This window comes from Podarcis pityusensis (genome assembly GCF_964106645.2).
Source record: "Podarcis pityusensis genome assembly, chromosome: 8".
NCBI lineage: Eukaryota > Metazoa > Chordata > Lepidosauria > Squamata > Lacertidae > Podarcis > Podarcis pityusensis.
In genome coordinates this window covers 46,148,552-46,160,692 of record NC_138033.1, presented here as the reverse complement: position 1 = coordinate 46,160,692, position 12,141 = coordinate 46,148,552, and positions in this window count along the sequence as shown.

Here is a 12,141-nt window from a genome sequence, read left to right as displayed (position 1 = left end):
ACAGGAAAGTCTTAACCTTAAAGATTGCAGTGTCAAGGCCTCTTTCTGGGTGTTATCTCAAAGGTCACAAAGGAGAGAGTAAACTTTCAAACCCACCAGAGCTTTTTTTTCAGGCCGGATAAGCGATGAGTATTCTGTGGCAGCTTAAAAACTAACCAAGGCAGCGTGATGTGGTTACAGAAGATTGGGAGAGGGGGGTTCAAATCCCCACCCAGCCATTGGGCACGTTTCTTTATCTTTGCTTCTGGCCTACCTCACAGGGTTGCTGTAAGGAGATAATGAAGGGAAGAACCACTTATGCACCCCTCAGCTCCTTGAAGGAAGGGTGGGCTTTAAGTGTAATAAATACATAACAAATTTTGCATGGCATTTTTACTTTCTGACACATCATGAAGTATTATCCTCAGAAAGAATGGGTGCTGGTGGTGTGAAGATAAACAGGTCAAATGGACATGAAATTCAAAAGTTCAGTAAAGGCAGGGAGGAAGAAGGGAGAGGAAAAGGATGTTGGTAGTTATGATGGAAAAACCCCAGTCTGAACTTTATTACAGAGACAGTTGCAAATATTGCAAATTGCAACATGGGTTTTTCCATGACATTTGTAAATGTCCGTGGGGCCTTTTTGCATAAAATTTAGCATAAAGAAAAGTTTTGGCCTCATGACTTTTTACCCTTTAATGTAACTTAAAGATGTCATCACTAAGCATTGTAGGGTGGGTAAACCTTATATTAATAGTATACTAATCTTTGGTTTACCCTTCTTGCTTATTTGTTTTTGTTTTAACTATAAGCATGTGCATTTTAATTTTAGTTTTTAAAAAAGAGATATCATTCCAGCATGAAGCTCCTACCCACATATTCTACATCCTCTGTGGGTGTATTCAGTGATGAGTGGTAGTCATACAGTAGCTGCTTAAAAGCGGACAATGTGGTGCAACCATGTGGAAAGGTGTTTTCACTCCTACCCCACACAACTTGAGTTGCTAAACAATCATCAGGTTTAGATAGTAAAAGGGCTGGGGTTGCAAATGGTAGTTACTGCACGTAGCCAAGGCTGAAGTTCTTGTGATGAATTTCACAATATTGGTAATCAGAAGCAAACTTAAGATACTACAGAGTTAAACAGTAACTAACTGTCTACATATATAAAATGTTGGTGGTGACAGTTACCAGTAAGTGTTCAGCTCATTCCTCAAGGACAGGAGCACTTCCTGGCCAAGTCTATTTACTATCTGTAAAGATAACAGGCAAAAATCATAAAATATATTATCCATTTGAGAATAGTTTATTTTTTATAATAAAATAAAAGCATATAAATCCAACTGGTAGAATAGCATTGATCCTGTACTATGGTCCTGTTTGCTTCTGGCCTGTGCATTTTATATATTTCTTTAACCTTCTCTTTGCAGTGCAACATGGAACTGCCTGGAAATTGCAATGGACGCTCACGAGCCACATCAAAACTAACTGGGGTCATTCCAAGTAAGTTCTACTCAGAGTAGACCCATAGAAATGACTTGACCTAAGTTAGTCATGTGTATTAATTTCAATGGGTCTACTCAGAGTTGCATACAACCAATAATGTATGAGTAACAGATCACCAGATAATAAAATACTGTTGTTGTAATAGCTGCATGTTAGGATCACACAACTTATGAAGTAGACTCTCATCCACAAAAGCTTATGCCAAACAAAACACTTTGTTGTTATTGCATATTAGGATGTTTAGGTAAGAGGACATTTTCAATGCACTCTGTTTTCTTCCATTTGTCATTTAACAAACCACTTTTGATATAAGATACAATTACAATAAAAAATTAATCAGTCAAAAAGTGCAAAGTGTTTTTTTTCTTTCTTTTCGTGTGCAAAGAAATTCATTAGTGCTGACGGCAGTCCAGTTTGTGTTTATTTCCAGAAATACTGCTGTGCATCAAGCCACACACAATTATAACACTTTCGATAACACAGCCTAATAACCCCAGTTTCCAAAAGTGATTCACTCTGTGACAGGCTGGACAGACACCTGCCTGAAACCCTGGATTCCCACTTCTATTACTGAGCAAGATGGATCACATGTTGCAGTTGAGTAAGGCAGCTTCCTATATTCATTCCTTTAAAAAGTACAGCATGAGATTGTCGCATAAAGCCACAGCACAAATAGGAACAACTACCTTAAACAACCTTCATTTCTTTTAGAGGTGCATAAGGCAGAAACATACCCAAATATCACTGTAAAATCTCCAGCTCCAATGAAAAGTTCTTCCACGCAGTGCCTGCCCATTGACCTGTATCATTCCAATAGCTGTCTGCCCCAAGCAGACAGACAATAGATATGAACGAAGTGTACTGTGTGAAAGTCACCTGGAGGACAGACCAAGTCTAATAAATGCTGGAAGTCTTTTTTTACCCACAGATTGATCTCAGATAATGCTGAATGTCTGGTGACTAGCATGAATATGTTGTCCTCTTATCGGCAAACACTTAATGATGATGTCGTTGTTTATATTTGTTAAAAACTTTTCTCACAAAAGTGACTCAAGGTAACTTACATTAAAAACCAGTTAAACCAGTTAAAGGCCTAAAAAACACATTTGCAGATAGAAGTCAGATCCCATCCAGCCTTTCTCAACCTGTGGGTCCCCAGATGTTGTTGAACTACAACTCCCATCACCCCTAGCTAGCAAGGCCAGAGCTCAGGGATGATGGGAGTTGTAGACCAACAACATCTGGGGACCCACAGGTTGAGAACAGATAGAAGACAGATCCTATCCCTGAAAAAGTAAGGAATGAAAGCCTGGCAAACAGAAAGGTCTTTGGTGCCTTTAACAAAAGATGGTGCCAAGTGTGTCTCCCTGGGGAGAGCATTCCACAGGTGGGGGACCACCGCTGAAAACTTTAAGTAACAACAGTTATGATAGCTCATGTAGACACAGCTAATTGTAACCCAGCTCATCCCTTTAAAGTTCTGATCCAGGCACTTAAGTGGCCAGCTGGTCTTTGTCTTCAAAGAAGCTTGCCTGACCAGTTCTTCAACCTCCACCAAACTCTGAACAATATGTTGGGGTGTGTGTGCAAAACAGAGAATGGGAAATATGTGGTGGCCATGTGGTGGCATTCAGAAAGATATTGGAAGGTGATTATTAGATTAATGACAAAAATATTGATATATGAAATACTCTTAGATCCTGTATTGATATTGCTGAACTATATGTCATTTATCTTATTTTTTTAAAAAGGAGATTTCCTATTTATTAACAGCTGCAAGGATGTTATTGGCACAAAACTGGAAAGTTACATTACTCCCTCGCTGGGAAGAATGGCTTAATAATGTTTGGGATTTGGCTATAATGGCAAAAATATTGTTTCAGAGCAAAAATGGCAAGTGGATACAGAAACACATTCTAGGAAAACTGGCTGGCTTTTATACAATACAGTCAAGGAAATATGTCCTGCAAAAGCAAATTCATGTAGGTTTTGAATTTTTTAGAAGAAATATTTCAGTTTTATGTTAATTTACATTTATTTGCGTAACATGATATGAGGTGATTTTTTGATTTAGTTTTGTTGAGAACTGATAATTGCTAAAAGAATAAATTGTGAATAATGATGATGATGATGTACAAAGTCTCTGCCCAGCATCCTGCTCTAACAGTGACTGACCAGGTGCCTCTAGGAAGCACGATAAGCAGGATGAGGGGGCCAAAGCTCTCCTACATCCTCGCCCTCCCCCAGTAACCTTTGCTACTTTGGGATATTTCCATTTAGCTATTGTGGAAAATAACCACTGATTGCTCTATCCTCCATGAATTTGTCTAAGCCCGTTAAAGCCTTCTAAGCCAGCTGACCACATCCTGTGGCTGCAAATTCCCCAAGTTAATTAGGTGTTGTGTGAAGAAGTACTTTCTCTTGCCAATTTCTCTGGATGAACCCCATCAGTGTTATGAGAGGGAGGGAGGGAGAGAAAATCATCCCCCAGTTCACTTTCTCCACCATCTTATATGTCATCTCCCCAATTTCCATACTGAAATCATTTGTGCCTATGTAGAACCAGATTTCTATCAGCATGAAGTGAGCAAAAGTTTACTGACCAATGAATTCTCAACCACGGCTGCAACCCTGAATATAGCTAACTTAATTAATAATGAAAACATCATCTGTAATACTTAGCTGATCATAAAGTGAGTTTCACACTTTATGTGGTTTTTATTGTATAGATATAATGGTTGTAAATTACTTTGATATTTTATATGAATTAATTGCAGTACAATTATAAATAAATAAATAAATAAATTAGTTATGGGAGTTGTAGTTCAGCAACATCTAGAGAGCCACAGGTATTACTCCTGAATGCAATGCAAACACGTATTTAGTAACCCTTATAACACCCTTGTGGAGCAGGCCTTATTATCTCCATATTGAAGACAGGGGGTTGAACCTGAGAAATAGTGACTTCATTATATCTGCCTAGTAGTTCATGACTAAAGCGAAATTTTGAAGCAAAAGCTTCCTGGCTCACAGCTCATATTCTTACCTGCCAGGCTATTACCTAACTGATTTCCACGAAAGTATTCATTTATACTATGTTGTTAATCCAGACTACTCCCTTAAATAGTTTACTGGAAGTGAACTGTCCGAAAATAGATAAGTCTCTGTGATTAACCTCAATTAATAGCAGGGCAATTCTATAAAAAGCACACATCATTCCAAAAAAGATTTGTAGGTAGGAACTGGAGGGGAAAGGTGGCTGGAGAGGAGATTTCAGGGCTGTCTGCACACAGAAGTTAAAAAGGAGTAATAACTTGCCACCCCATCTCCATCAGCAGTGCAAGATTCCAAGGGTATCAGGCATGCTTGCCAGGGTCTGTGTTCCCTTTGGGGGCAATGAGGCAAAACAAAGACTGTGGTGTTTTTATGATATATGACCTGCTTGGACATATATACAACCTGCACCTAGACGGAGGGATTACAGAGTGTTCACATCCTGAAGGACTTGTCCTTCCTAGCAGCTCAGCACTGGATTCAGAGGCATCCTAAGTGCCATCCCCGTGTCTCTCTTTAGCAGCCTGCTTCAGCCAGCCAGCATGGCTGCTGTTCTGCTCTCCATCCTTCCCAGCAGCACTTGCAGCAAGCAACCCCTCCCCTTCAGCTTCCAGTATCCTGCCCCTATCCGCCATCCCCCTGGCAACCTTGTTTCTCAAGCTCACTGCAAAGGCACATTTCTCTATTGTTTACACCAGGCTAACAGTAATCCTACCCCAAAAGCTACAGAGGCCGCACTGTCATGGCTTGCCATTATCAAACAAACCAGGCCATTATCAACTTTTGTTTCTTCAACAACCTGCCCCAGCAAGCCTTGCCAGGTTGACCTCATGAGAAAGGTATTGGAACTGGAACAAATCCCTTTTTAAGACAAACATTCCAAGCACAACTAGGATTTCAAAAGGTAAAAACCTTGCCTAAGATCCAGAAAAAAGTGCTGCCTTTCAGAAATTCTCTCCAGACATCAATTTCACCTTGGAAATCTTGGTAAATCTGGACGTATGGCAGCCCTAAACTGCACCAAATTGGCAAAAACATCCACTGGCAAAAGCATCCACATCTCCTGGTCCACAACCATGAGTTACATAAAACTACCAATACCCATATTTAACACTGAATGTAAATTTTGTACTGATACAGTCCATAGTGCACAGAAATGCTGACATCTTCAGAGATCTGATGTTTGTTCTACTGAAGTTGGGCACATAATGTTTTCCTGCGTAGTCACGATTTTTAGACACTCATATTTAAATATGGAGCAAGATGGTAAATTTGGTAAGGGCAATGATCTGACATTAAACCAGGACCTTGCAGAGCAGGAGACAGCCGGGTACACTTCCCCCAGGCCTTGGAGGGTTAAGCTGGCAGGGGCCCCACCAAGGGGCATAACCTGATATAAAATATACCCTTAAATGAACTATATTGACCCTGGTGATGGTTGTTATCTTAGACATATCCTGAAAGGGATGAATAAATATTCCAACTTCTTAATTCTTAATGTAAAGATCAGCACACTAATCCTGGGTTATTAGCAAAGTCTAGTATCACCTGCAGGGGTTCTGCTCAGACAATAAAATCTAATTCTAAAAGTAAACTCAGTGTTCAGGAAACATAGATAACTTACTCATTTCTCATTAGGATCATGCCTTTTCAACTAAAAATTGAGCAAGGTAAACAAAACACAAAACAACAGACAGCCAGGAGCTTGTTGGAATTAATCAACTTACTGTACTTTTCCGTGTACAAGACTAGGTTTTTTTATTAAAGAATTAAGTTCAAAATTGTGGGTCGTCTTATACACAGTTAGTGCATTTTGGGGACGTGGGATTGGTTGCTGCCACGAGCTGGAGATTGTCATTGGCTATAGGTTGCGTTACTGATGGCTGCGGCAAGGACTGGTGTCGATTGGCAGTTGCTGCGGCAATAGGGCAGGCAAGGGGACAGACGCTGTCTGGGCAATCCTCCCCCCAAAAAGCTCAATAACTCCGGACAATCTCCCCCCATTTTCTCAATTTGAAGTCCCCCAAAATAGGGGGCGTCTTATACATGGAGGGGTGTTATACAAGGAAAAATACGTTACTCATCCAAAAAGGCCCCTTCCCGTTTCCATAAGTATGTAATAAATCATATTCAGGAAAACACAAAAGGCAGTTCAGGAGCTAATGGCAATACCGTAGTAAATAAACTTTTGTGGCAGGGTGGTTGTGTAGTTCATAAAAGAAGATAACCACCAAGCCCAATGTAAAAAAGAAGCGTTCTGCTAGACAAGAAAAATCCGTTTGTACTTACCTTTTGCAAATAACTATATTCCCACATTATCCTCAATAAAAATATAAACATGTCATCTGCATTATTTGTACAGTTGTTTTGAAAAATATCAAACTATGCATTAAAAAAGAGGACAGGGAGGAGGATGCTTTGAAAGAACCAATCTATTGAAATATTTCTGCCCAGGACAAAACTAGTTAAACACTACTCCACCCTAAGTCACACACCCTAACTTTCTCGTTCAACAATTTCAAAGGCAGTGCCAGGGAGTGGGGGAGAGATGAAACTCTAAAAATGCAATCTTATACATGTCTTCTCATAAGTAAACCCCAGTGAGTTCAACAGAACTTACTGCTAGGTAAATTTGTATAGGATTGCAGCCTGAATTACTGCTACCTTGGAGGCAAGCAGAAGCAACAGAGGACAGAGCTCATGCACTTTTAATAACTGTGGAGGAGGGGAAATTTCAATGGGTGCAGCTTACATGACAAGCTACACAGGCTCAAATTTCTACACAGCTGCTGAAAGTGCAGGGGCCCTGCCCTCTTTGGCGTCTGGCCAGCCAACAGCTATATGGACACATGCAGCCTCCAGACTTGTCAATATTTTGCAGAAAGGATTTATGCACACACAGTAGATTTAGGTTTGCGCAATTAAAGCAGATTAACATGCTCTGTTGCCCTAACACAACAAATCTAAATTAACAATAAACAAAAACAAAACAGATTTATTTATTTTTTGCAGTTATGCAAGTGATGGAGGAATGCACTGAAAAGTGTAGAAGGAAGAAATGGTGAACTCAAACATGTATATAAAAACCCTGAATGCAAATCAGGCTTAAGAATGGGCAAATCTGTCCATTTTCATTTATCTCCACTTCTCATTTTTGCAATCTTCTGTTCAGTTCTCCTCATTTCCACATTTCCAATTTTTTTTAATGTCTCCATGAAAATTCATTTATCCCAATGTACATAACTTTTGTGCACAGTTTTTGCTAAAAGAATGCATTTTTTTCCACCAGTATATGCACACTTTACTCTAGCATTCACATTTTTGTATAGATCTTTTCATTGGAGAACTGCATTGTAAAATCCAAAAAAGTGCAAGATTTGAAGGATGGCTGTGTTTTTGTTTGTGTATTATTTCAGACAGTGCAAATTGGACAGGTTTGTATTACCTCCCCCAAACAAATAATAACAAATGCTCAGTACTGTACAGCTTTGATGCAGTCTAACCTTTGCATACGTTTTGTGCAAGTAAATCAGGATAAATGTTAAATAAACAGGAGGAACAGTTTCCAGCAGTCATTTATCGCCACATTTCTATACCCTACTGCAGGCAGTAAAGGTAAATGATTCCTGGACAGTAAAGTCCAGTCAAAGGTGACTATGGGGTGCAGCGCTCATCTCGCTTCAGGTAGAGGGAGCCAGCGTTTGTCCACAGACAGCTTTCCAGGTCATGTGGCCAACATGACTAAACCACTTCTGGTGCAACGAAACACTGTGAATGTAGCCAGAGTGCACGGGAACACTGTTTACCTTCCCACCACAATGGTACCTATTTATCTACTTGCACTAGTGTGCTTTCAAACTGCTAGGTTGGCAGGAGTTGGGACAGAGCAACAGGAGCTCACCCCATTGCACAGATTCGAACCGCCAACCTTCCGATCAGCAAGCCCAAGAGGCTCGGTGGTTTAGACCACAGCGCCATAAACTCCCTACTGCAGGCAGTGGATACGTCCAGTACCACTTCTAGCTGTAAATTTGCAGTCACACTCAGTTACTGACAGATTAGTATTTTAATAAATGCACAAGGCCAATTTTTCCATAAATATGAGAATGGGCAACCCAGACAGGCTGGCTCTACGTGCCAGCCAAAGGTCACAGCAAAACATTATCCACTTTTACTAGAGCAGAATCTACCTTTGAACCTTGAGAATAAAAAACAGAGAGCAAATCCTGTGGTCCCAGAAACGCAAACAAATTTCAAACAGAGTAAATACAGAAGGGACAAGATATTGCATCTAAGTGCCAGTGGTCAAAATACAACTTTATTTTCCTTCACTACTGAGTTGCCCTTTAATTTTAGTTTCAGTCCCGTAAATTTAATTCCCTGTCCTTTCATGCATATGCACCAGCTACGTACTCTTCTGGTATTAACTTGTTTACCTTCCTTTACTCATCAAAGTATTCACACTTCACATACATAGAGGCAGCTGACATAGTGGCAGCTATTCCCATAACCTTCTTTTTCTAGCTTGATACACAGTCCAGCCAAGTAACAGCGTTATGATATCGGTACTTTTATTTTCAATTCCTTTTCTAATGATGCCTAACATAGAATCCACCTTTTTAGAGCCACTTGCACACTGATCCAACATATTCATTGAGCTATCCACCACAAACCCAGTATCTCTTTCTGTCACTGTCGGTTCACAACTCATTATGTGACATAGCTGAGAGTCACCTCAACCCTGGTAATAATGATTCAGTGCCCAGTTTCTGTTACTTCCACTTAAAGCTGTGGATGAGTGAAACAATCAGTCTTGAAATGTTACATTTTTACAATGTTAGGTTCAGTTCTCCACATTTCCACATCAGTTTGCAATTTACCATATTTTTTGCTCTATAAGACTCACTTTTTCCCTCCTAAAAAGTAAGGGGAAATGTGTGTGCGTCTTATGGAGCAAACGCAGGCTGCGCAACTATCCCAGAAGCCAGAACAGCAAGAGGGATTGCTGCTTTCACTGCGCAGCGATCCCTCTTGCTGTTCTAGCTTCTGACATTCAAAATATTTTTTTGTTTTGTTTTCCTCCTCCAAAAACTAGGTTCATCTTGTGGTCTGGTGCGTCTTATAGAGCGAAAAATACGGTATTTATTTTCAAACAGTCTTCATGAAACCAGTGCTGGTTTCTTCTCCTAATACACACACTTTTGCATGTAATTCTACCTAAAAGACATATTTTTGCGAAGCAAATTTCCCTCATACAATGCAATATACAGTGTATATTATGTTCATTAACATAAGCATTTTAATGCACACTTTATCCTAGTATATGCATTTTCAAACACATTACTTTGTTGGATAACTGCACTGCAAAATTTGGAAACCTTTTTGAATTTTCAAGCATGGCTGTGTTTCAGTTCACATTTTGCTTCAGAAAGTGTGAGTTAGGTAAGTTCACATTTAAATGTGAACTGAATTTCTGTGCCATCCCTACTGAAAGAGAACCCTCAAAGATTTCAACAGTCCTCATTTCCCAGCAAGTACGTTGGGAACTTAGAAGTGCAAGTGCTGCCTATGGCACAGCACAGTATTTTTTTATTATTATCCAGAATGACCTGAAATACCTTCAGAAGTGAAGAAGGGTGTTGCTGAAAGCCTTTACAAGGAACTATGTGATAAGAGACTTATCATATGGCCTTATCGTGCAGCCTCTGGATTGCTTTCATGTTGTATCTATCTCCTCAACCTTTGTGCAACTTTGAAACCCCACCGGTGCAAGTCGCCTCGCTGTACTTTGTCACTTGCACCCATTTCCTGATCAGTCACACCTGGAATGCGCCCCACATGATCGCTTGTTGTGCCACAAGAGAGACGGCATGTCTAGCAACACCTCCTTCAACTCTCGGCACATGAAAGGATTCAAAAGCGACTTTCAATATTGTCTCAAGTGTGACAAGTGTACAGCCAGCTGTGAATTCTCAGGAACAAAGGAGGTTCTTAGACAACCCCAATATGGATTGATCTCTATCCTCAAAAAGCAAGAGTGGGGAACCTGTGACCCCCTAGGGGTTGTTGGACTCCCAGCTCCCATCAGCCCCAAGCAGCATAGTCAAAGGGCACTCTACACTTCCCAGGATTCTTGGAGGGAAAGCCATGATTGTTTAAAGTGGTATGGTGCTGTTTTAAATATATTGCATACATGGGGACTTACTCTCAACTACAGTGGTACCTCTGGTTACGAACGCTTCAGGTTACGAGCTCCACTAACCCGGAAGTAGCTGCTCCTGGTTGCGAACTTTGCCCCAGGATGCGAACGGAAATCGCACGCCAGATGCCGCGAGCAGCGGGAGGCCCCATTAGCGAAAGTGTGCCTCAGGATAAGAACAGTTTCAGCTTAAGAACAGACCTCCGGAACGAATGAAGTTCATAACTAGAAGTGCCACTGTAAGGGCATAAAATTGCTGCCTAGGTCAACCAAGGCCACTAGATGGCATGTGCAAACTAGCTTTTTCATTATCCATTTTTATTAGTTAGTACTTGCTGTATACCTCCAGTATACAGAAGTCACCTATATAGCAGAGACAGTGGCTGACCGTCTGGAGCCTAGGGGAACAAGGGTGAAAAGAGCATGGTAGGAAAGGACATGGGTCAGTAGAACAGCATGTGCTTTACACCCAGAAGACCCCAGCTTCAATCTCCAGCATCTGTAGGTAGAGATGAAAAAGATCCCTGCCTGATACTCAGGAGAGCCACTGTCAGTCACCACGGAGTCCAGCCTTTCTCTGTCTTGGGTCCCCAGCTGTGGTTGGACTACAAGTCCCACCATCCCTAGCTAGCACGATCAGTGGTCAGGGATGATGGGAGTTGTAGGCCAGCAACATCTGGGAACACAAGGTTAAGAAAGGCTGTGAGACAATGCTGAGCAAGATGGAACAATGGAATGAATCATTATAAGGCATCTTTTCATGTTCATAAAAAAGCTGAGATTTTCTAACTCGGGAGCCCTGCAGTTCTTCAGAACTTTAATTAAGAGGGTTCTTTATGAGACGAACATTATTGTCAGAAATATAAACTACAGCTGCTTACATATTTAAAGCACACACCCCTCCCGAAGAATACTAGGAAACATAGTTTACTGTGAGAACTACAATATCCAGCCCCCTTAACAAACTACAGTTCCCAGAATTCTTTGGCGGAATGTGTTTAATGTCTGGTGTGGGCACAGCCTGAAAGTCTGCCTGCAGTTTTGTGACTCCCCATCTTCCTTTAGGGAAATGTTAAGCAGGTACTATTGTGTTTCCTGTTTCCACAGTTTGTCAGGTAGACCCAGCAGGTCTATTTATTCTTCCTGATTTGCTTGCAGGTGTTTCTGCATCTTCTTGTTAGTTATTTGTTCATCCTACACCTTTCAATGCATTTTCTTGCCTGTTTCCAAAGGGCAAAAAGTCAGATTATTTGTTAAAGTGAATTTGTTGTGCTAGAGCAGCAGAACACTTTAATCCACTTCAATTGCACAAACCTAAATTCATGGTATGTGCTTGAATCCCTCCCCCATTTCTCATTTATTTTGATGAAGAGAGGGCAGCTTCGGAAATATATCACAGCATC